The following is a 24,104-nucleotide window of genomic DNA, read 5'->3' on the forward strand; positions in this document are numbered from 1 at the left end:
ACCCCAGGAGAGTTCCAAATGTGTGTGGGTAGAATATATATCCCACGGGGCTAAAATTGAAAAAAGTTTAAAAAAATTTTTTTTTGGACTTAGTCATTTTTCCGGCGTTTATCAGACTTTCAGATAGGGGAAATGTCAGTGAGCGTTCTGATTTCAGTTACAGAGCGATTCGCCCAATGAGTCCTTGATATTTAGTCGTTTTCAGCCAATTTTCTGGATTTTTGAAAATTTCACTTTTTTTGAAAATATCCACTAAATGAGGGAATAATATGTGTGAGGGTACCACAGGAGAGTTCCAAATGTGTGTGGGTAGAATATATATCCCACGGGGGTAAAATTGAAAAAAGTAAAAAAAAAATTTTTTTGGACTTAGTCATTTTTCCGACGTTTATCAGACTTTCAGATACAGGAAATGGCAGTGAGCGTTCCGATTTCAGTTCGAGAGCAATTCGCCCAATGAGTCCTTGATATTTGGTCGTTTTCAGCCAATTTTCTGGATTTTTGAAAATTTCACTTTTTTGTGAAAATATCCACTAAATGAGGGAATAATATGTGTGAGGGTACCACAGGAGTGTTCCAAATGTGTGTGGGTAGAATATATATCCCACGGGGGTAAATTGAAAAAAGTTTTAAGAAAATTTTTTTGGACTTAGTCATTTTTCCGGCGTTTATCAGACTTTCAGATAGGGGAAATGTCAGTGAGCGTTCCGATTTCAGTTCCAGAGCAATTCGCCCAATGAGTCCTTGATATTTATTCGTTTTCAGCCAATTTTCTGGATTTTTGAAAATTTCACTTTTTTGTGAAAATATCCACTAAATGAGGGAATAATATGTGTGAGGGTACCACAGGAGAGTTCCAAATGTGTGTGGGTAGAATATATATCCCACGGGGGTAAAATTGAAAAAAGTTTAAAAAAAATTTTTTTTGGACTTAGTCATTTTTCCGGCGTTTATCAGACTTTCAGATAGGGGAAATGTCAGTGAGCGTTCTGATTTCAGTTACAGAGCGATTCGCCCAATGAGTCCTTGATATTTAGTCGTTTTCAGCCAATTTTCTGGATTTTTGAAAGTTTCACTTTTTTGTGAAAATATCCACTAAATGAGGGAATAATATGTGTGAGGGTACCCCAGGAGAGTTCCAAATGTGTGTGGGTAGAATATATATCCCACGGGGGTAAATAGAAAAAAGTTTAAAAAAAAATTTTTTGGGACTTAGTCATTTTTCCGGCGTTCATCAGAGTTTCAGATAGGGGAAATGTCAGTGAGCATTCCGATTTCAGTTCCAGAGCGATTCACCCAATGAGTCCTTGATATTTAGTCGCTTTCAGCCAATTTTCTGGATTTTTGAAAGTTTCACTTTTTTGTGAAAATATCCACTAAATGAGGGAATAATATGTGTGAGGGTACCCCAGGAGAGTTCCAAATGTGTGTGGGTAGAATATATATCCCACGGGGGTAAAATTGAAAAATGTTGAAAAATTTTTTTTTTTGGACTTAGTCATTTTTCCGGCGTTTATCAGACTTTCAGATAGGGGAAATGTCAGTGAGCATTCCGATTTCAGTTCCAGAGCGATTCGCCCAATGAGTCCTTGATATTTAGTCGTTTTCAGCCAATTTTCTGGATTTTTGAAAATTTCACTTTTTTGTGAAAATATCCACTAAATGAGGGAATAATATGTGTGAGGGTACCCCAGGAGAGTTCCAAATGTGTTAGGGTAGAATATATATCCCACGGGGGTAAAATTGAAAAAAGTAAAAAAAAAATTTTTTTTGGACTGTCATTTTTCCGACGTTTATCAGACTTTCAGATACAGGAAATGGCAGTGAGCGTTCCGATTTCAGTTCGAGAGCAATTCGCCCAATGAGTCCTTGATATTTGGTCGTTTTCAGCCAATTTTCTGGATTTTTGAAAATTTCACTTTTTTGTGAAAATATCCACTAAATGAGGGAATAATATGTGTGAGGGTACCACAGGAGAGTTCCAAATGTGTGTGGGTAGAATATATATCCCACGGGGGTAAATTGAAAAAAGTTTTAAGAAAATTTTTTTGGACTTAGTCATTTTTCCGGCGTTTATCAGACTTTCAGATAGGGGAAATGTCAGTGAGCGTTCCGATTTCAGTTCCAGAGCAATTCGCCCAATGAGTCCTTGATATTTAGTCGTTTTCAGCCAATTTTCTGGATTTTTGAAAATTTCACTTTTTTGTGAAAATATCCACTAAATGAGGGAATAATATGTGTGAGGGTACCACAGGAGAGTTCCAAATGTGTGTGGGTAGAATATATATCCCACGAGGGTAAATTGAAAAAAGTTGTAAAAAAAATTTTTTTGGACTTAGTCATTTTTCCGGCGTTTATCAGACTTTCAGATAGGGGAAATGTCAGTGAGCGTTCTGATTTCAGTTCCAGAGCGATTCGCCCAATGAGTCCTTGATATTTAGTCGTTTTCAGTCAATTTTCTGGATTTTTGAAAGTTTCACTATTTTGTGAAAATATCTACTAAATGAGGGAATAATATGTGTGAGGGTACCCCAGGAGAGTTCCAAATGTGTGTGGGTAGAATATATATCCCACGGGGCTAAAATTGAAAAAAGTTTAAAAAAATTTTTTTTTGGACTTAGTCATTTTTCCGGCGTTTATCAGACTTTCAGATAGGGGAAATGTCAGTGAGCGTTCTGATTTCAGTTACAGAGCGATTCGCCCAATGAGTCCTTGATATTTAGTCGTTTTCAGCCAATTTTCTGGATTTTTGAAAATTTCACTTTTTTTGAAAATATCCACTAAATGAGGGAATAATATGTGTGAGGGTACCACAGGAGAGTTCCAAATGTGTGTGGGTAGAATATATATCCCACGGGGGTAAAATTGAAAAAAGTAAAAAAAAAATTTTTTTGGACTTAGTCATTTTTCCGACGTTTATCAGACTTTCAGATACAGGAAATGGCAGTGAGCATTCCGATTTCAGCTCGAGAGCAATTCGCCCAATGAGTCCTTGATATTTGGTCGTTTTCAGCCAATTTTCTGGATTTTTGAAAATTTCACTTTTTTGTGAAAATATCCACTAAATGAGGGAATAATATGTGTGAGGGTACCACAGGAGAGTTCCAAATGTGTGTGGGTAGAATATATATCCCACGGGGGTAAAATTGAAAAAAGTAAAAAAAAATTTTTTTTTGGACTGTCATTTTTCCGACGTTTATCAGACTTTCAGATACAGGAAATGGCAGTGAGCGTTCCGATTTCAGTTCGAGAGCAATTCGCCCAATGAGTCCTTGATATTTGGTCGTTTTCAGCCAATTTTCTGGATTTTTGAAAATTTCACTTTTTTGTGAAAATATCCACTAAATGAGGGAATAATATGTGTGAGGGTACCACAGGAGTGTTCCAAATGTGTGTGGGTAGAATATATATCCCACGGGGGTAAATTGAAAAAAGTTTTAAGAAAATTTTTTTGGACTTAGTCATTTTTCCGGCGTTTATCAGACTTTCAGATAGGGGAAATGTCAGTGAGCGTTCCGATTTCAGTTCCAGAGCAATTCGCCCAATGAGTCCTTGATATTTAGTCGTTTTCAGCCAATTTTCTGGATTTTTGAAAATTTCACTTTTTTGTGAAAATATCCACTAAATGAGGGAATAATATGTGTGAGGGTACCCCAGGAGAGTTCCAAATGTGTGTGGGTAGAATATATATCCCACGGGGGTAAAATTGAAAAATGTTGAAAAATTTTTTTTTTTGGACTTAGTCATTTTTCCGGCGTTTATCAGACTTTCAGATAGGGGAAATGTCAGTGAGCATTCCGATTTCAGTTCGAGAGCGATTCGCCCAATGAGTCCTTGATATTTAGTCGTTTTCAGCCAATTTTCTGGATTTTTGAAAATTTCACTTTTTTGTGAAAATATCCACTAAATGAGGGAATAATATGTGTGAGGGTACCCCAGGAGAGTTCCAAATGTGTTAGGGTAGAATATATATCCCACGGGGGTAAAATTGAAAAAAGTAAAAAAAAATTTTTTTTTGGACTGTCATTTTTCCGACGTTTATCAGACTTTCAGATAGGGGAAATGTCAGTGAGCGTTCTGATTTCAGTTCCAGAGCGATTCGCCCAATGAGTCCTTGATATTTAGTCGTTTTCAGTCAATTTTCTGGATTTTTGAAAGTTTCACTATTTTGTGAAAATATCTACTAAATGAGGGAATAATATGTGTGAGGGTACCCCAGGAGAGTTCCAAATGTGTGTGGGTAGAATATATATCCCACGGGGCTAAAATTGAAAAAAGTTTAAAAAAATTTTTTTTTGGACTTAGTCATTTTTCCGGCGTTTATCAGACTTTCAGATAGGGGAAATGTCAGTGAGCGTTCTGATTTCAGTTACAGAGCGATTCGCCCAATGAGTCCTTGATATTTAGTCGTTTTCAGCCAATTTTCTGGATTTTTGAAAATTTCACTTTTTTTGAAAATATCCACTAAATGAGGGAATAATATGTGTGAGGGTACCACAGGAGAGTTCCAAATGTGTGTGGGTAGAATATATATCCCACGGGGGTAAATTGAAAAAAGTTTTAAGAAAATTTTTTTGGACTTAGTCATTTTTCCGGCGTTTATCAGACTTTCAGATAGGGGAAATGTCAGTGAGCGTTCCGATTTCAGTTCCAGAGCAATTCGCCCAATGAGTCCTTGATATTTAGTCGTTTTCAGCCAATTTTCTGGATTTTTGAAAATTTCACTTTTTTTTGAAAATATCCACTAAATGAGGGAATAATATGTGTGAGGGTACCACAGGAGAGTTCCAAATGTGTGTGGGTAGAATATATATCCCACGGGGGTAAATTGAAAAAAGTTTAAAAAAAATTTTTGTTGGACTTAGTCATTTTTCCGGCGTTCATCAAACTTTCAGATAGGGGAAATGTCAGTGAGCATTCCGATTTCAGTTCCAGAGCGATTCTCCCAATGAGTCCTTGATATTTAGTCGTTTTCAGCCAATTTTCTGGATTTTTGTAAGTTTCACTTTTTTGTGAAAATATACACTAAATGAGGGAATAATATGTGTGAGGGTACCCCAGGAGAGTTCCAAATGTGTGTGGGTAGAATATATATCCCACGGGGGTAAAATTGAAAAAAGTTGAAAATTTTTTTTTTTTGGACTTAGTCATTTTTCCGGCGTTTATCAGACTTTCAGATAGGGGAAATGTCAGTGAGCATTCTGATTTCAGTTCCAGAGCGATTCGCCCAATGAGTCCTTGATATTTAGTCGTTTTCAGCCAATTTTCTGGATTTTTGAAAATTTCACTTTTTTGTGAAAATATCCACTAGATGAGGGAATAATATGTGTGAGGGTACCACAGGAGAGTTCCAAATGTGTGTGGGTAGAATATATATCCCATGGGGGTAAATTGAAAAAAGTTTTAAAAAAAATTTTTTTGGACTTAGTCATTTTTCCGGCGTTTATCAGACTTTCAGATAGGGGAAATGTCAGTGAGCATACCAATTTCAGTTCCAGAGCGATTCGCCCAATGAGTCCTTGATATTTAGTCGTTTTCAGCCAATTTTCTGGATTTTTGAAAGTTTCACTTTTTTGTGAAAATATCCACTAAATGAGGGAATAATATGTGTGAGGGTACCCCAGGAGAGTTCCAAATGTGTGTGGGTAGAATATATATCCCATGGGGGTAAATTGAAAAAAGTTTTAAAAAATTTTTTTTTGGACTCAGTCATTTTTCCGACGTTTATCAGACTTTCAGATAGGGGAAATGTCAGTGAGCATTCTGATTTCAGTTCCAGAGCGATTCGCCCAATGAGTCCTTGATATTTAGTCGTTTTCAGCCAATTTTCTGGATTTTTGAAAATTTCACTTTTTTGTGAAAATATCCACTAGATGAGGGAATAATATGTGTGAGGGTACCACAGGAGAGTTCCAAATGTGTGTGGGTAGAATATATATCCCATGGGGGTAAATTGAAAAAAGTTTTAAAAAAAATTTTTTTGGACTTAGTCATTTTTCCGGCGTTTATCAGACTTTCAGATAGGGGAAATGTCAGTGAGCGTTCTGATTTCAGTTCCAGAGCGATTCGCCCAATGAGTCCTTGATATTTAGTCGTTTTCAGTCAATTTTCTGGATTTTTGAAAGTTTCACTTTTTTGTGAAAATATCTACTAAATGAGGGAATAATATGTGTGAGGGTACCCCAGGAGAGTTCCAAATGTGTGTGGGTAGAATATATATCCCACGGGGCTAAAATTGAAAAAAGTTTAAAAAAATTTTTTTTTGGACTTAGTCATTTTTCCGGCGTTTATCAGACTTTCAGATAGGGGAAATGTCAGTGAGCGTTCTGATTTCAGTTACAGAGCGATTCGCCCAATGAGTCCTTGATATTTAGTCGTTTTCAGCCAATTTTCTGGATTTTTGAAAATTTCACTTTTTTGTGAAAATATCCACTAAATGAGGGAATAATATGTGTGAGGGTACCACAGGAGAGTTCCAAATGTGTGTGGGTAGAATATATATCCCACGGGGGTAAATTGAAAAAAGTTGTAAAAAAAATTTTTTTGGACTTAGTCATTTTTCCGGCGTTTATCAGACTTTCAGATAGGGGAAATGTCAGTGAGCGTTCTGATTTCAGTTCCAGAGCGATTCGCCCAATGAGTCCTTGATATTTAGTCGTTTTCAGTCAATTTTCTGGATTTTTGAAAGTTTCACTATTTTGTGAAAATATCTACTAAATGAGGGAATAATATGTGTGAGGGTACCCCAGGAGAGTTCCAAATGTGTGTGGGTAGAATATATATCCCACGGGGCTAAAATTGAAAAAAGTTTAAAAAAATTTTTTTTTGGACTTAGTCATTTTTCCGGCGTTTATCAGACTTTCAGATAGGGGAAATGTCAGTGAGCGTTCTGATTTCAGTTACAGAGCGATTCACCCAATGAGTCCTTGATATTTAGTCGTTTTCAGCCAATTTTCTGGATTTTTGAAAATTTCACTTTTTTGTGAAAATATCCACTAAATGAGGGAATAATATGTGTGAGGGTACCCCAGGAGAGTTCCAAATGTGTGTTGGTAGAATATATATCCCACGGGGGTAAAATTGAAAAAAGTTGAAAAAAATTTTTTTTTTGGACTTAGTCATTTTTCCGGCGTTTATCAGACTTTCAGATAGGGGAAATGTCAGTGAGCATTCTGATTTCAGTTCCAGAGCGATTCGCCCAATGAGTCCTTGATATTTAGTCGTTTTCAGCCAATTTTCTGGATTTTTGAAAATTTCACTTTTTTGTGAAAATATCCACTAGATGAGGGAATAATATGTGTGAGGGTACCACAGGAGAGTTCCAAATGTGTGTGGGTAGAATATATATCCCATGGGGGTAAATTGAAAAAAGTTGTAAAAAAAATTTTTTGGGACTTAGTCATTTTTCCGGCGTTTATCAGACTTTCAGATAGGGGAAATGTCAGTGAGCATTCCGATTTCAGTTCCAGAGCGATTCGCCCAATGAGTCCTTGATATTTAGTCGTTTTCAGCCAATTTTCTGGATTTTTGAAAGTTTCACTTTTTTGTGAAAATATCCACTAAATGAGGGAATAATATGTGTGAGGGTACCCCAGGAGAGTTCCAAATGTGTGTGGGTAGAATATATATCCCACGGGGGTAAATAGAAAAAAGTTTAAAAAAAATTTTTTGGGACTTAGTCATTTTTCCGGCGTTCATCAGAGTTTCAGATAGGGGAAATGTCAGTGAGCATTCCGATTTCAGTTCCAGAGCGATTCACCCAATGAGTCCTTGATATTTAGTCGTTTTCAGCCAATTTTCTGGATTTTTGAAAGTTTCACTTTTTTGTGAAAATATCCACTAAATGAGGGAATAATATGTGTGAGGGTACCCCAGGAGAGTTCCAAATGTGTGTGGGTAGAATATATATCCCACGGGGGTAAAATTGAAAAATGTTGAAAATTTTTTTTTTTTGGACTTAGTCATTTTTCCGGCGTTTATCAGACTTTCAGATAGGGGAAATGTCAGTGAGCATTCCGATTTCAGTTCCAGAGCGATTCGCCCAATGAGTCCTTGATATTTAGTCGTTTTCAGCCAATTTTCTGGATTTTTGAAAATTTCACTTTTTTGTGAAAATATCCACTAAATGAGGGAATAATATGTGTGAGGGTACCCCAGGAGAGTTCCAAATGTGTTAGGGTAGAATATATATCCCACGGGGGTAAAATTGAAAAAAGTTAAAAAAAATTTTTTTTTGGACTTAGTCATTTTTCCGACGTTTATCAGACTTTCAGATACAGGAAATGGCAGTGAGCGTTCCGATTTCAGTTCCAGAGCAATTCGCCCAATGAGTCCTTGATATTTAGTCGTTTTCAGCCAATTTTCTGGATTTTTGAAAGTTTCACTTTTTTGTGAAAATATCCACTAAATGAGGGAATAATATGTGTGAGGGTACCCCAGGAGAGTTCCAAATGTGTGTGGGTAGAATATATATCCCATGGGGGTAAATTGAAAAAAGTTTTAAAAAATTTTTTTTTGGACTCAGTCATTTTTCCGACGTTTATCAGACTTTCAGATAGGGGAAATGTCAGTGAGCATTCTGATTTCAGTTCCAGAGCGATTCGCCCAATGAGTCCTTGATATTTAGTCGTTTTCAGCCAATTTTCTGGATTTTTGAAAATTTCACTTTTTTGTGAAAATATCCACTAGATGAGGGAATAATATGTGTGAGGGTACCACAGGAGAGTTCCAAATGTGTGTGGGTAGAATATATATCCCATGGGGGTAAATTGAAAAAAGTTTTAAAAAAAATTTTTTTGGACTTAGTCATTTTTCCGGCGTTTATCAGACTTTCAGATAGGGGAAATGTCAGTGAGCGTTCTGATTTCAGTTCCAGAGCGATTCGCCCAATGAGTCCTTGATATTTAGTCGTTTTCAGTCAATTTTCTGGATTTTTGAAAGTTTCACTTTTTTGTGAAAATATCTACTAAATGAGGGAATAATATGTGTGAGGGTACCCCAGGAGAGTTCCAAATGTGTGTGGGTAGAATATATATCCCACGGGGCTAAAATTGAAAAAAGTTTAAAAAAATTTTTTTTTGGACTTAGTCATTTTTCCGGCGTTTATCAGACTTTCAGATAGGGGAAATGTCAGTGAGCGTTCTGATTTCAGTTACAGAGCGATTCGCCCAATGAGTCCTTGATATTTAGTCGTTTTCAGCCAATTTTCTGGATTTTTGAAAATTTCACTTTTTTGTGAAAATATCCACTAAATGAGGGAATAATATGTGTGAGGGTACCACAGGAGAGTTCCAAATGTGTGTGGGTAGAATATATATCCCACGGGGGTAAATTGAAAAAAGTTGTAAAAAAAATTTTTTTGGACTTAGTCATTTTTCCGGCGTTTATCAGACTTTCAGATAGGGGAAATGTCAGTGAGCGTTCTGATTTCAGTTCCAGAGCGATTCGCCCAATGAGTCCTTGATATTTAGTCGTTTTCAGTCAATTTTCTGGATTTTTGAAAGTTTCACTATTTTGTGAAAATATCTACTAAATGAGGGAATAATATGTGTGAGGGTACCCCAGGAGAGTTCCAAATGTGTGTGGGTAGAATATATATCCCACGGGGCTAAAATTGAAAAAAGTTTAAAAAAATTTTTTTTTGGACTTAGTCATTTTTCCGGCGTTTATCAGACTTTCAGATAGGGGAAATGTCAGTGAGCGTTCTGATTTCAGTTACAGAGCGATTCACCCAATGAGTCCTTGATATTTAGTCGTTTTCAGCCAATTTTCTGGATTTTTGAAAATTTCACTTTTTTGTGAAAATATCCACTAAATGAGGGAATAATATGTGTGAGGGTACCCCAGGAGAGTTCCAAATGTGTGTTGGTAGAATATATATCCCACGGGGGTAAAATTGAAAAAAGTTGAAAAAAATTTTTTTTTTGGACTTAGTCATTTTTCCGGCGTTTATCAGACTTTCAGATAGGGGAAATGTCAGTGAGCATTCTGATTTCAGTTCCAGAGCGATTCGCCCAATGAGTCCTTGATATTTAGTCGTTTTCAGCCAATTTTCTGGATTTTTGAAAATTTCACTTTTTTGTGAAAATATCCACTAGATGAGGGAATAATATGTGTGAGGGTACCACAGGAGAGTTCCAAATGTGTGTGGGTAGAATATATATCCCATGGGGGTAAATTGAAAAAAGTTGTAAAAAAAAATTTTTGGGACTTAGTCATTTTTCCGGCGTTTATCAGACTTTCAGATAGGGGAAATGTCAGTGAGCATTCCGATTTCAGTTCCAGAGCGATTCGCCCAATGAGTCCTTGATATTTAGTCGTTTTCAGCCAATTTTCTGGATTTTTGAAAGTTTCACTTTTTTGTGAAAATATCCACTAAATGAGGGAATAATATGTGTGAGGGTACCCCAGGAGAGTTCCAAATGTGTGTGGGTAGAATATATATCCCACGGGGGTAAATAGAAAAAAGTTTAAAAAAAATTTTTTGGGACTTAGTCATTTTTCCGGCGTTCATCAGAGTTTCAGATAGGGGAAATGTCAGTGAGCATTCCGATTTCAGTTCCAGAGCGATTCACCCAATGAGTCCTTGATATTTAGTCGTTTTCAGCCAATTTTCTGGATTTTTGAAAGTTTCACTTTTTTGTGAAAATATCCACTAAATGAGGGAATAATATGTGTGAGGGTACCCCAGGAGAGTTCCAAATGTGTTAGGGTAGAATATATATCCCACGGGGGTAAAATTGAAAAAAGTTAAAAAAAATTTTTTTTTGGACTTAGTCATTTTTCCGACGTTTATCAGACTTTCAGATACAGGAAATGGCAGTGAGCGTTCCGATTTCAGTTCCAGAGCAATTCGCCCAATGAGTCCTTGATATTTAGTCGTTTTCAGCCAATTTTCTGGATTTTTGAAAATTTCACTTTTTTGTGAAAATATCCACTAAATGAGGGATTAATATGTGTGAGGGTACCACAGGAGAGTTCCAAATGTGTGTGGGTAGAATATATATCCCACGGGGGTAAATTGAAAAAAGTTGTAAAAAAAATTTTTTTGGACTTAGTCATTTTTCCGGCGTTTATCAGACTTTCAGATAGGGGAAATGTCAGTGAGCGTTCTGATTTCAGTTCCAGAGCGATTCGCCCAATGAGTCCTTGATATTTAGTCGTTTTCAGTCAATTTTCTGGATTTTTGAAAGTTTCACTATTTTGTGAAAATATCTACTAAATGAGGGAATAATATGTGTGAGGGTACCCCAGGAGAGTTCCAAATGTGTGTGGGTAGAATATATATCCCACGGGGCTAAAATTGAAAAAAGTTTAAAAAAATTTTTTTTTGGACTTAGTCATTTTTCCGGCGTTTATCAGACTTTCAGATAGGGGAAATGTCAGTGAGCGTTCTGATTTCAGTTACAGAGCGATTCGCCCAATGAGTCCTCGATATTTAGTCGTTTTCAGCCAATTTTCTGGATTTTTGAAAATTTCACTTTTTTTGAAAATATCCACTAAATGAGGGAATAATATGTGTGAGGGTACCACAGGAGAGTTCCAAATGTGTGTGGGTAGAATATATATCCCACGGGGGTAAATTGAAAAAAGTTTAAAAAAAAATTTTTTGGGACTTAGTCATTTTTCCGGCGTTTATCAGACTTTCAGATAGGGGAAATGTCAGTGAGCATACCAATTTCAGTTCCAGAGCGATTCGCCCAATGAGTCCTTGATATTTAGTCGTTTTCAGCCAATTTTCTGGATTTTTGAAAGTTTCACTTTTTTGTGAAAATATCCACTAAATGAGGGAATAATATGTGTGAGGGTACCCCAGGAGAGTTCCAAATGTGTGTGGGTAGAATATATATCCCATGGGGGTAAATTGAAAAAAGTTTTAAAAATTTTTTTTTTGGACTTAGTCATTTTTCCGACGTTTATCAGACTTTCAGATAGGGGAAATGTCAGTGAGCATTCTGATTTCAGTTCCAGAGCGATTCGCCCAATGAGTCCTTGATATTTAGTCGTTTTCAGCCAATTTTCTGGATTTTTGTAAGTTTCACTTTTTTGTGAAAATATACACTAAATGAGGGAATAATATGTGTGAGGGTACCCCAGGAGAGTTCCAAATGTGTGTGGGTAGAATATCTATCCCACGGGGGTAAAATTGAAAAAAGTTGAAAATTTTTTTTTTTTGGACTTAGTCATTTTTCCGGCGTTTATCAGACTTTCAGATAGGGGAAATGTCAGTGAGCATTCTGATTTCAGTTCCAGAGCGATTCGCCCAATGAGTCCTTGATATTTAGTCGTTTTCAGCCAATTTTCTGGATTTTTGAAAATTTCACTTTTTTGTGAAAATATCCACTAGATGAGGGAATAATATGTGTGAGGGTACCACAGGAGAGTTCCAAATGTGTGTGGGTAGAATATATATCCCATGGGGGTAAATTGAAAAAAGTTTAAAAAAAAAAATTTTTGGACTTAGTCATTTTTCCGGCGTTTATCAGACTTTCAGATAGGGGAAATGTCAGTGAGCGTTCTGATTTCAGTTCCAGAGCGATTCGCCCAATGAGTCCTTGATATTTAGTCGTTTTCAGTCAATTTTCTGGATTTTTGAAAGTTTCACTTTTTTGTGAAAATATCTACTAAATGAGGGAATAATATGTGTGAGGGTACCCCAGGAGAGTTCCAAATGTGTGTGGGTAGAATATATATCCCACGGGGGTAAAATTGAAAAAAGTTGAAAAAAATTTTTTTTTTGGACTTAGTCATTTTTCCGGCGTTTATCAGACTTTCAGATAGGGGAAATGTCAGTGAGCATTCCAATTTCAGTTCCAGAGCGATTCACCCAATGAGTCCTTGATATTTAGTCGTTTTCAGCCAATTTTCTGGATTTTTGTAAGTTTCACTTTTTTGTGAAAATATCCACTAAATGAGGGAATAATATGTGTGAGGGTATCCCAGGAGAGTTCCAAATGTGTGTGGGTAGAATATATATCCCACGGGGGTAAAATTGAAAAAAGTTGAAAATTTTTTTTTTTTTGGACTTAGTCATTTTTCCGGCGTTTATCAGACTTTCAGATAGGGGAAATGTCAGTGAGCATTCTGATTTCAGTTCCAGAGCGATTCGCCCAATGAGTCCTTGATATTTAGTCGTTTTCAGCCAATTTTCTGGATTTTTGAAAATTTCACTTTTTTGTGAAAATATCCACTAGATGAGGGAATAATATGTGTGAGGGTACCACAGGAGAGTTCCAAATGTGTGTGGGTAGAATATATATCCCACGGGGGTAAATTGAAAAAAGTTTTAAGAAAATTTTTTTGGACTTAGTCATTTTTCCGGCGTTTATCAGACTTTCAGATAGGGGAAATGTCAGTGAGCGTTCCGATTTCAGTTCCAGAGCAATTCGCCCAATGAGTCCTTGATATTTAGTCGTTTTCAGCCAATTTTCTGGATTTTTGAAAATTTCACTTTTTTGTGAAAATATCCACTAAATGAGGGAATAATATGTGTGAGGGTACCCCAGGAGAGTTCCAAATGTGTGTGCATAGAATATATATCCCACGGGGGCAAAATTGAAAAAAGTTGAAAAGAATTTTTTTTTTGGACTTAGTCATTTTTCCGGCGTTTATCAGAGTTTCAGATAGGGGAAATGTCATTGAGCGTTCTGATTTCAGTTCCAGAACGATTCGCCCAATGAGTCCTTGATATTTAGTCATTTTCAGCCAATATTTTGGATTTTTGAAAATTTCACTTTTTTGTGAAAATATCCACTAAATGAGGGAATAATATGTGTGAGGGTACCCCAGGAGAGTTCCAAATGTGTGTGGGTAAAATATATATCCCACGGGGTAAAATTGAAAAAAGTTGAAAAAAATTTTTTTTTGGACTTAGTCATTTTTGCGGCGTTTATCAGACTTTCAGATAGGGCAAATGTCAGTGAGCATTCCGATTTCAGTTCCAGAGCGATTCGCCCAATGAGTCCTTGATATTTAGTCGTTTTCAGCCAATTTTCTGGATTTTTGAAAATTTCACTTTTTTGTGAAAATATCCACTAAATGAGGTAATAATATGTGAGGGTACCCCAGGAGACTTCCAAATGTGTGTGGGTAGAATATATATCCCATGGGGGAAAATTGAAAAAATTTTTTTTTTGGACTTAGGTATTTTTCCGGCGTTTATCAGACTTTCAGATAGGGGAAATGTCAGTGAGCGTTCTGATTTCAGTTCCAGAGCGATTCGCCCAATGAGTCCTTGATATTTAGTCGTTTTCAGACAATTTTCTGGATTTTTGAAAATTTCACTTTTTTGTGAAAATATCCACTAAATGAGGGAATAATATGTGTGAGGGTACGCCAGGAGAGTTCCAAATGTGTGCGGGTAGAATATATATCCCACGGAGGTAAAATTGAAAAAAGTTGAAAAACTTTTTTTTTTGGACTTAGTCATTTTTCTGGCGTTTATCAGAGTTTCAGATAGGGGAAATGTCATTGAGCGTTCTGATTTCAGTTCCAGAACGATTCGCCCAATGAGTCCTTGATATTTAGTCATTTTCAGCCAATATTTTGGATTTTTGAAAATTTCACTTTTTTGTGAAAATATCCACTAAATGAGGGAATAATATGTGTGAGGGTACCCCAGGAGAGTTCCAAATGTGTGTGGGTAAAATATATATCCCACGGGGTAAAATTGAAAAAAGTTTAAAAAAAATTTTTTTGGACTTAGTCATTTTTCCGGCGTTTATCAGACTTTCAGATAGGGCAAATGTCAGTGAGCATTCCGATTTCAGTTCCAGGGCGATTCGCCCAATGAGTCCATGATATTTAGTCGTTTTCAGCCAATTTTCTGGATTTTTGAAAATTTCACTTTTTTGTGAAAATATCCACTAAATGAGGGAATAATATGTGTGAGGGTACGCCAGGAGAGTTCCAAATGTGTGCGGGTAGAATATATATCCCACGGAGGTAAAATTGAAAAAAGTTGAAAAACTTTTTTTTTTGGACTTAGTCATTTTTCTGGCGTTTATCAGAGTGTCAGATAGGGGAAATGTCATTGAGCGTTCTGATTTCAGTTCCAGAACGATTTGCCCAATGAGTCCTTGATATTTAGTCATTTTCAGCCAATATTTTGGATTTTTGAAAATTTCACTTTTTTGTGAAAATATCCACTAAATGAGGGAATAATATGTGTGAGGGTACCCCAGGAGAGTTCCAAATGTGTGTGGGTAAAATATATATCCCACGGGGTAAAATTGAAAAAAGTTTTAAAAAAATTTTTTTGGACTTAGTCATTTTTCCGGCGTTTATCAGACTTTCAGATAGGGCAAATGTCAGTGAGCATTCCGATTTCAGTTCCAGGGCGATTCGCCCAATGAGTCCATGATATTTAGTCGTTTTCAGCCAATTTTCTGGATTTTTGAAAATTTCACTTTTTTGTGAAAATATCCACTAAATGAGGGAATAATATGTGTGAGGGTACGCCAGGAGAGTTCCAAATGTGTGCGGGTAGATTATATATATCCCACGGAGGTAAAATTGAAAAAAGTTGAAAAACTTTTTTTTTTGGACTTAGTCATTTTTCTGGCGTTTATCAGAGTGTCAGATAGGGGAAATGTCATTGAGCGTTCTGATTTCAGTTCCAGAACGATTTGCCCAATGAGTCCTTGATATTTAGTCATTTTCAGCCAATATTTTGGATTTTTGAAAATTTCACTTTTTTGTGAAAATATCCACTAAATGAGGGAATAATATGTGTGAGGGTACCCCAGGAGAGTTCCAAATGTGTGTGGGTAAAATATATATCCCACGGGGTAAAATTGAAAAAAGTTTAAAAAAATTTTTTTTTGGACTTAGTCATTTTTCCGGCGTTTATCAGACTTTCAGATAGGGCAAATGTCAGTGAGCATTCCGATTTCAGTTCCAGAGCGTTTCGCCCAATGAGTCCTTGATATTTAGTCGTTTTCAGCCAATTTTCTGGATTTTTGAAAATTTCACTTTTTTGTGAAAATATCCACTAAATGAGGGAATAATATGTGTGAGGGTACGCCAGGAGAGTTCCAAATGTGTGCGGGTAGAATATATATCCCACGGAGGTAAAATTGAAAAAAGTTGAAAAACTTTTTTTTTTGGACTTAGTCATTTTTCTGGCGTTTATCAGAGTTTCAGATAGGGGAAATGTCATTGAGCATTCTGATTTCAGTTCCAGAACGATTCGCCCAATGAGTCCTTGATATTTAGTCATTTTCAGCCAATATTTTGGATTTTTGAAAATTTCACTTTTTTGTGAAAATATCCACTAAATGAGGGAATAATATGTGTGAGGGTACCCCAGGAGAGTTCCAAATGTGTGTGGGTAAAATATATATCCCACGGGGTAAAATTGAAAAAAGTTTAAAAAAATTTTTTTTTGGACTTAGGTATTTTTCCGGCGTTTATCAGACTTTCAGATAGGGGAAATGTCAGTGAGCGTTCTGATTTCAGTTCCAGAGCGATTCGCCCAATGAGTCCTTGATATTTAGTCGTTTTCAGACAATTTTCTGGATTTTTGAAAATTTCACTTTTTTGTGAAAATATCCACTAAATGAGGGAATAATATGTGTGAGGGTAGCCCAGGAGAGTTGCAAATGTGTGTGAGTAGAATATATATCCCACGGGGGTAAAATTGAAAAAAGTTGAAAAAAATTTTTTTTTGGACTTAGTCATTTTTCCGGCGTTTATCAGACTTTCAGATAGGGGAAATGTCAGTGAGCGTTCTGATTTCAGTTCCAGAGCGATTCGCCCAATGAGTCCTTGATATTTAGTAGTTTTAAGCCAATTTTCTGGATTTTTGAAAATTTCACTTTTTTGTGAAAATATCCACTAAATGAGGGAATAATATGTGTGAGGGTACGCCAGGAGAGTTCCAAATGTGTGCGGGTAGAATATATATCCCACGGAGGTAAAATTGAAAAAAGTTGAAAAACTTTTTTTTTTGGACTTAGTCATTTTTCTGGCGTTTATCAGAGTTTCAGATAGGGGAAATGTCATTGAGCATTCTGATTTCAGTTCCAGAACGATTCGCCCAATGAGTCCTTGATATTTAGTCATTTTCAGCCAATATTTTGGATTTTTGAAAATTTCACTTTTTTGTGAAAATATCCACTAAATGAGGGAATAATATGTGTGAGGGTACCCCAGGAGAGTTCCAAATGTGTGTGGGTAGAATATATATCCCACGGGGGTAAAATTGAAAAAAGTTGAAAAAAAATTTTTTTTGGACTTAGTCATTTTTCCGGCGTTTATCAGACTTTCAGATAGGGGAAATGTCAGTGAGCGTTCTGATTTCAGTTCCAGAGCGATTCGCCCAATGAGTCTTTGATATTTAGTCGTTTTCAGCCAATTTTCTGGATTTTTGAAAATTTCACTTTTTTGTGAAAATATCCACTAAATGAGGGAATAATATGTGAGGGTACCCCAGGAGAGTTCCAAATGTGTGTGGGTAGAATATATATCCCATGGGGGAAAATTGAAAAAAGTTGGAAAAATTTTTTTTTTTGACTTAGGTATTTTTCCGGCGTTTATCAGACTTTCAGATAGGGGAAATGTCAGTGAGGGTTCCGATTTCAGTTCCAGAGCGATTTGCCCAATTTGTCCTTGATATTTAGTCGTTTTCAGCCAATTTTCTGGATTTTTGAAAATTTCACTTTTTGTGAAAATATCCACTAAATGAGGGAATAATATGTGTGAGGGTACCACAGGAGAGTTCCAAATGTGTGTGGGTAGAATATATATCCCACGGAGGTAAAATTGAAAAAAGTTGAAAAACTTTTTTTTTTGGACTTAGTCATTTTTATGGCGTTTATCAGAGTTTCAGATAGGGGAAATGTCATTGAGCGTTCTGATTTCAGTTCCAGAACGATTCTCCCAATGAGTCCTTGATATTTAGTCATTTTCAGCCAATATTTTGGATTTTTGAAAATTTCACTTTTTTGTGAAAATATCCACTAAATGAGGGAATAATATGTGTGAGGGTTCCCCAGGAGAGTTCCAAATGTGTGTGCATAGAATATATATCCCACGGGGGTAAAATTGAAAAAAGTTGAAAAAAATTTTTTTTTTGGACTTAGTCATTTTTCCGGCGTTTATCAGACTTTCAGATAGGGCAAATGTCAGTGAGCATTCCGATTTCAGTTCCAGAGCGATTCGCCCAATGAGTCCTTGATATTTAGTCGTTTTCAGCCAATTTTCTGGATTTTTGAAAATTTCACTTTTTTGTGAAAATATCCACTAAATGAGGGAATTATATGTGTGAGGGTACCCCAGGAGAGTTCCAAATGTGTGTGGGTAGAATATATATCCCACGGGGGTAAAATTGAAAAAAGTTGAAAAAAAATTTTTTTTGGACTTAGTCATTTTTCCGGCGTTTATCAGACTTTCAGATAGGGGAAATGTCAGTGAGCGTTCTGATTTCAGTTCCAGAGCGATTCGCCCAATGAGTCTTTGATATTTAGTCGTTTTCAGCCAATTTTCTGGATTTTTGAAAATTTCACTTGTTTGTGAAAATATCCACTAAATGAGGGAATAATATGTGAGGGTACCCCAGGAGAGTTCCAAATGTGTGTGGGTAGAATATATATCCCATGGGGGAAAATTGAAAAAAGTTGGAAAAATTTTTTTTTTTGACTTAGGTATTTTTCCGGCGTTTATCAGACTTTCAGATAGGGGAAATGTCAGTGAGGGTTCCGATTTCAGTTCCAGAGCGATTTGCCCAATTTGTCCTTGATATTTAGTCGTTTTCAGCCAATTTTCTGGATTTTTGAAAATTTCACTTTTTGTGAAAATATCCACTAAATGAGGGAATAATATGTGTGAGGGTACCACAGGAGAGTTCCAAATGTGTGTGGGTAGAATATATATCCCACGGAGGTAAAATTGAAAAAAGTTGAAAAACTTTTTTTTTTTGGACTTAGTCATTTTTATGGCGTTTATCAGAGTTTCAGATAGGGGAAATGTCATTGAGCGTTCTGATTTCAGTTCCAGAACGATTCTCCCAATGAGTCCTTGATATTTAGTCATTTTCAGCCAATATTTTGGATTTTTGAAAATTTCACTTTTTTGTGAAAATATCCACTAAATGAGGGAATAATATGTGTGAGGGTTCCCCAGGAGAGTTCCAAATGTGTGTGCATAGAATATATATCCCACGGGGGTAAAATTGAAAAAAGTTGAAAAAAATTTTTTTTTTGGACTTAGTCATTTTTCCGGCGTTTATCAGACTTTCAGATAGGGCAAATGTCAGTGAGCATTCCGATTTCAGTTCCAGAGCGATTCGCCCAATGAGTCCTTGATATTTAGTCGTTTTCAGCCAATTTTCTGGATTTTTGAAAATTTCACTTTTTTGTGAAAATATCCACTAAATGAGGGAATAATATGTGTGAGGGTACCCCAGGAGAGTTCCAAATGTGTGTGGGTAGAATATATATCCCACGGGGGTAAAATTGAAAAAAGTTGAAAAAAATTTTTTTTTGGACTTAGTCATTTTTCCGGCGTTTATCAGACTTTCAGATAGGGCAAATGTCAGTGAGCATTCCGATTTCAGTTCCAGAGCGATTCTCCCAATGAGTCCTTGATATTTAGTCATTTTCAGCCAATATTTTGGATTTTTGAAAATTTCACTTTTTTGTGAAAATATCCACTAAATGAGGGAATAATATGTGTGAGGGTTCCCCAGGAGAGTTCCAAATGTGTGTGCATAGAATATATATCCCACGGGGGTAAAATTGAAAAAAGTTGAAAAAAATATTTTTTTTGTACTTAGTCATTTTTCCGGCGTTTATCAGACTTTCAGATAGGGCAAATGTCAGTGAGCATTCCGATTTCAGTTCCAGAGCGATTCGCCCAATGAGTCCTTGATATTTAGTAGTTTTCAGCCAATTTTCTTGATTTTTGAAAATTTCACTTTTTTGTGAAAATATCCACTAAATGAGGGAATGATATGTTTGAGGGTACCCCAGGAGAGTTCCAAATGTGTGTGGGTAGAATATATATCCCACGGGGCTAAAACTGAAAAAAGTTTAAAAAAATATTTTTTTGGATTTAGTCATTTTTCCGGCGTTTATCAGACTTTCAGATAGGGGAAATGTCAGTGAGCATTCAGATTTCAGTTCCAGAGCGATTCGCCCAATGAGTCCTTGATATTTAGTAGTTTTCAGCCAATTTTCTGGATTTTTGAAAATTTCACTTTTTTGTGAAAATTTCGACTAAATGACGGAATAATATGTGTGAGGGTACCCCAGGAGAGTTCGAAATGTGTGTGGGTAGAATATATATCCCACGGGGGTAAAATTGAAAAAAGTTGAAAAAAAATTTTTTTTGGACTTGGTCATTTTTCCGGCGTTTATCAGACTTTCAGATAGGGGAAATGTCAGTGAGCATTCCGATTTCAGTTCCAGAGCGATTCGCCCAATGAGTCCTTGATATTTAGTCGTTTTCAGCCTATTTTCTGGATTTTTGAAAATTTCAATTTTTTGTGAAAATATCCAATAAATGAGGGAATAATATGTGTGAGGGTACCACAGGAGAGTTCCAAATGTGTGTGGGTAGAATATATATCCCACGGGGGTAAAATTGAAAAAAGTTGAAAAAAATTTTTTTTTTGGACTTAGTCATTTTTCCGGCTTTTATCAGACTTTCAGATAGGGGAAATGTAAGTGAGCATTCCGATTTCAGTTCCAGAGCGATTCGTCCAATGACTCCTTGATATTTAGTCGTTTTCAGCCAATTTTCTGGATTTTTGAAAATTTCACTTTTTTGTGAAAATATCCACTAAATGAGGGAATAATATGTGTGAGGGTACGCCAGGAGAGTTCCAAATGTGTGTGGGTAGAATATATATCCCACGGAGGTAAAATTGAAAAAAGTTGAAAAAAATTTTTTTTTGGACTTAGTCATTTTTCCGGCGTTTATCAGACTTTCAGATAGGGGAAATGTCATTGAGCGTTCTGATTTCAGTTCCAGAACGATTCTCCCAATGAGTCCTTGATATTTAGTCATTTTCAGCCAATATTTTGGATTTTTGAAAATTTCACTTTTTTGTGAAAATATCCACTAAATGAGGGAATAATATGTGTGAGGGTTCCCCAGGAGAGTTCCAAATGTGTGTGCATAGAATATATATCCCACGGGGGTAAAATTGAAAAAAGTTGAAAAAAATTTTTTTTTTGGACTTAGTCATTTTTCCGGCGTTTATCAGACTTTCAGATAGGGCAAATGTCAGTGAGCATTCCGATTTCAGTTCCAGAGCGATTCTCCCAATGAGTCCTTGATATTTAGTCATTTTCAGCCAATATTTTGGATTTTTGAAAATTTCACTTTTTTGTGAAAATATCCACTAAATGAGGGAATAATATGTGTGAGGGTACCCCAGGAGAGTTCCAAATGTGTGTGCATAGAATATATATCCCACGGGGGTAAAATTGAAAAAAGTTGAAAAAAATTGTTTTTTTGGACTTAGTCATTTTTCCGGCGTTTATCAGACTTTCAGATAGGGCAAATGTCAGTGAGCATTCCGATTTCAGTTCCAGAGCGATTCGCCCAATGAGTCCTTGATATTTAGTAGTTTTCAGCCAATTTTCTTGATTTTTGAAAATTTCACTTTTTTGTGAAAATATCCACTAAATGAGGGAATGATATGTTTGAGGGTACCCCAGGAGAGTTCCAAATGTGTGTGGGTAGAATATATATCCCACGGGGCTAAAACTGAAAAAAGTTTAAAAAAATATTTTTTTGGATTTAGTCATTTTTCCGGCGTTTATCAGACTTTCAGATAGGGGAAATGTCAGTGAGCATTCAGATTTCAGTTCCAGAGCGATTCGCCCAATGAGTCCTTGATATTTAGTAGTTTTCAGCCAATTTTCTGGATTTTTGAAAATTTCACTTTTTTGTGAAAATTTCGACTAAATGACGGAATAATATGTGTGAGGGTACCCCAGGAGAGTTCGAAATGTGTGTGGGTAGAATATATATCCCACGGGGGTAAAATTGAAAAAAGTTGAAAAAAAATTTTTTTTGGACTTGGTCATTTTTCCGGCGTTTATCAGACTTTCAGATAGGGGAAATGTCAGTGAGCATTCCGATTTCAGTTCCAGAGCGATTCGCCCAATGAGTCCTTGATATTTAGTCGTTTTCAGCCTATTTTCTGGATTTTTGAAAATTTCAATTTTTTGTGAAATTATCCAATAAATGAGGGAATAATATGTGTGAGGGTACCACAGGAGAGTTCCAAATGTGTGTGGGTAGAATATATATCCCACGGGGGTAAAATTGAAAAAAGTTGAAAAAAATTTTTTTTTTGGACTTAGTCATTTTTCCGGCTTTTATCAGACTTTCAGATAGGGGAAATGTAAGTGAGCATTCCGATTTCAGTTCCAGAGCGATTCGTCCAATGACTCCTTGATATTTAGTCGTTTTCAGCCAATTTTCTGGATTTTTGAAAATTTCACTTTTTTGTGAAAATATCCACTAAATGAGGGAATAATATGTGTGAGGGTACGCCAGGAGAGTTCCAAATGTGTGTGGGTAGAATATATATCCCACGGAGGTAAAATTGAAAAAAGTTGAAAAAAATTTTTTTTTGGACTTAGTCATTTTTCCGGCGTTTATCAGACTTTCAGATAGGGCAAATGTCAGTGAGCATTCCGATTTCAGTTCCAGAGCGATTCTCCCAATGAGTCCTTGATATTTAGTCATTTTCAGCCAATATTTTGGATTTTTGAAAATTTCACTTTTTTGTGAAAATATCCACTAAATGAGGGAATGATATGTTTGAGGGTACCCCAGGAGAGTTCCAAATGTGTGTGGGTAGAATATATATCCGACGGGGCTAAAACTGAAAAAAGTTTAAAAAAATATTTTTTTGGATTTAGTCATTTTTCCGGCGTTTATCAGACTTTCAGATAGGGGAAATGTCAGTGAGCATTCAGATTTCAGCTCCAGAGCGATTCGCCCAATGAGTCCTTGATATTTAGTAGTTTTCAGCCAATTTTCTGGATTTTTGAAAATTTCACTTTTTTGTGAAAATTTCGACTAAATGACGGAATAATATGTGTGAGGGTACCCCAGGAGAGTTCGAAATGTGTGTGGGTAGAATATATATCCCACGGGGGTAAAATTGAAAAAAGTTGAAAAAAAATTTTTTTTGGACTTGGTCATTTTTCCGGCGTTTATCAGACTTTCAGATAGGGGAAATGTCAGTGAGCATTCCGATTTCAGTTCCAGAGCGATTCGCCCAATGAGTCCTTGATATTTAGTCGTTTTCAGCCTATTTTCTGGATTTTTGAAAATTTCAATTTTTTGTGAAAATATCCAATAAATGAGGGAATAATATGTGTGAGGGTACCACAGGAGAGTTCCAAATGTGTGTGGGTAGAATATATATCCCACGGGGGTAAAATTGAAAAAAGTTGAAAAAAATTTTTTTTTTGGACTTAGTCATTTTTCCGGCTTTTATCAGACTTTCAGATAGGGGAAATGTAAGTGAGCATTCCGATTTCAGTTCCAGAGCGATTCGTCCAATGACTCCTTGATATTTAGTCGTTTTCAGCCAATTTTCTGGATTTTTGAAAATTTCACTTTTTTGTGAAAATATCCACTAAATGAGGGAATAATATGTGTGAGGGTACGCCAGGAGAGTTCCAAATGTGTGTGGGTAGAATATATATCCCACGGAGGTAAAATTGAAAAAAGTTGAAAAAAATTTTTTTTTGGACTTAGTCATTTTTCCGGCGTTTATCAGACTTTCAGATAGGGCAAATGTCAGTGAGCATTCCGATTTCAGTTCCAGAGCGATTCTCCCAATGAGTCCTTGATATTTAGTCATTTTCAGCCAATATTTTGGATTTTTGAAAATTTCACTTTTTTGTGAAAATATCCACTAAATGAGGGAATGATATGTTTGAGGGTACCCCAGGAGAGTTCCAAATGTGTGTGGGTAGAATATATATCCGACGGGGCTAAAACTGAAAAAAGTTTAAAAAAATATTTTTTTGGATTTAGTCATTTTTCCGGCGTTTATCAGACTTTCAGATAGGGGAAATGTCAGTGAGCGTTCTGATTTCAGTTCCAGAGCGATTCGCCCAATGAGTCCTTGA

This window comes from Phyllobates terribilis, unplaced genomic scaffold (genome assembly GCF_046119375.1).
Source record: "Phyllobates terribilis strain yellow unplaced genomic scaffold, ASM4611937v1 Scaffold_4__5_contigs__length_816908805, whole genome shotgun sequence".
In the NCBI taxonomy this organism is placed as follows: Eukaryota; Metazoa; Chordata; class Amphibia; order Anura; family Dendrobatidae; genus Phyllobates; species Phyllobates terribilis.